This window comes from Hyla sarda, chromosome 12 (genome assembly GCF_029499605.1).
Source record: "Hyla sarda isolate aHylSar1 chromosome 12, aHylSar1.hap1, whole genome shotgun sequence".
Taxonomy (NCBI): domain Eukaryota; kingdom Metazoa; phylum Chordata; class Amphibia; order Anura; family Hylidae; genus Hyla; species Hyla sarda.
The window spans coordinates 34,385,810-34,388,033 of NC_079200.1; the positions used below are offsets into that span (position 1 = coordinate 34,385,810).

Sequence of the window (2,224 nt, forward strand, 5' to 3'; positions counted from 1 at the left end):
CGCATAGAAAGGCATATGCCGTATGCGCTCCCGTATGGGAGAAAACGTGATGTGAACCCAGCCTTACTCGGGAGAGGCGGTGATGTTCTTGCCATATATGGTTATTTTTGCCGCATATTTTCTAAGGACTGTTAGTCCAGTCTACCAGTTATTAATTCTACCAGTTATTTTTACACCTTTTTTCTAACATATTGTTTAGGAAAATTGGTCATTGAAGGGGGCACCCGGATTTGAACCAGGGACCTCTCGATCTGCAGTCGAATGCTCTACCACTGAGCTATACCCCCTCTGCTGTTAATCTTGCTGATCACCTGTGTACAGTAGGGAGTGTGTGTCTGTTCTGCAAACGTTCCGTCACTTCTGCAGCGAAATCATTTCCTTCTGACCAGGTGTTGACTTGGAAATAACAATGACTGTCACATACCAACCATAAAGGGATCACATATCGACAGGTCTACAGCAAAACCTCCTCCTCCACCCAAATAGGAGCAAAAAAGTGGTCTCTTATTGGGGCGTCATCTCAAAGAAAAAAGGACACAGAAGGTTGGTTCAGTTGCCTAATAATGTACTGGTACTCCCTCTCTTTTACGGTCCCCAGCATGACTCTTGTTGTGGTGCTCCCTGTGTACCCCATCAGGCCCTATCATCCGTCTGTGAGCTTCACATTCATACAAAGAAAAGACACACAACACACAGCTCATTCTACTCCAGCACCCCATCCTGCACCATCTAATCCTATTTATTCTAAACACATAGGAAGACGGCACTCCGACTGGTGTCCAAAATAAGTGGGTTTTATTGGTCCCAAAACATACAAGTGATGCAACGTTTCGACCTAACAATAAGGTCTTTATCAAGCATAAAGCAAGCATACTTGATAAAGACCTTATTTTTAGGTCGAAACGTTGCATCACTTGTATGTTTTGGGACCAATAAAACCCACTTATTTTGGACACCAGTCGGAGTGCCGTCTTCCTATGTGTTTATATTGGATTATCAGCCGTGGTCGAGCTTGAGGTCTGGCACCCACCACCTTTAAAGGAAATTTCACTGTGCACCATCCACCTCTGCTACATTAGCCCTATTTATTAATATGTACAGTAGACTGTCAACCAATGGGATGATGTGTTTCCATTTACAATACAGCAGAATAGGCAGATTAGACAAAACCATCTAAGGAAAGACAATATATGTGTAAAACATCTTCTCTTGGGAAGGGAAAACACATTATTGGGAAATGTCTCAGTACAACAAGACTATTCTTGGAGAGACTATGGTTCAATTCTTTATCTCTTCTCTGGGGCAGGTGGTATTATGCAGAGACCATGGTGTATTTATATAGTGAAATATGCTTAACCCTGAATATACAAATTACCATGTAATTTCCTCTTTTTAAACATATTTTAATTATAGCAATATACAACACAGATCTATGAATCATGTAAAGATACAACAAGTCGATTAATTATTCCAATCATTCATGTTGTTTATAAATATATTGCCGCATCGTCTTCTACAATTGATCAAGTCTATAGTCCATACAAACAGGGAGCCTCCAGCTTTCCTTCTGACCAGGTGCTTACCTGCCTCCTTGCCGTCCGATCTGTGATCCTCTGCTGCCTCCAGACTCTGCAGCAGAGCACCGATAACACTGATTAACTCAGTGGTTCTTAACCTTGTTGGAGGTACTGAACCCCACCAGTTTCATATGCGCATTCACCAAACCCCTCTTAATTGGAAAAATAAAATATGATTTTTTCAAATTCAAAACATAGGAGGTATATATTTAAGTGTATATTTATACATAGGTGCACAAAATGAACAAAACCATTAAGAACAAAGAACAAAACCATGAAAACATGATTTTCACACAAAAACTAAAACATAATGAATATTTACTGCAAATCAGTGTGACTTCTGCTATTGTCTTTCAGAGACCAGTTCAGAAATGCGCGGCTTTACCTTGGCAAGTGCCACTCTCATGTCATTTTCACAACAATGGCAGTGTTCCCCCACATTAGAAAGCCAACCAAGAATAGCTAAAAATTAACAACTTTTATTGAAATCATGTTAAAACCTACAACAGTCATTATTAAACTAATACAGAGTCAAGGGTCCCAAGGTAAGGGGACTCTACTCAGGGTCAATCCCCTATTTTACACCCTCTTTACACCCGACGCGTTTCCCCGTAGGTTAGATAAATCTACGGTTCATCAGGGGTTAC

General features: G+C 40.6%; 1 non-coding gene across 1 annotated transcript; it reads right to left on the reverse strand.

Annotated features, from left to right (window-relative positions):
- Window positions 1-215: 215 nt before the first annotated feature.
- Window positions 216-287, reverse strand: TRNAC-GCA (transfer RNA cysteine (anticodon GCA)). The gene has a single exon. It is a non-coding gene; the product is annotated as a tRNA-Cys (tRNA).
- Window positions 288-2,224: the final 1,937 nt, after the last annotated feature.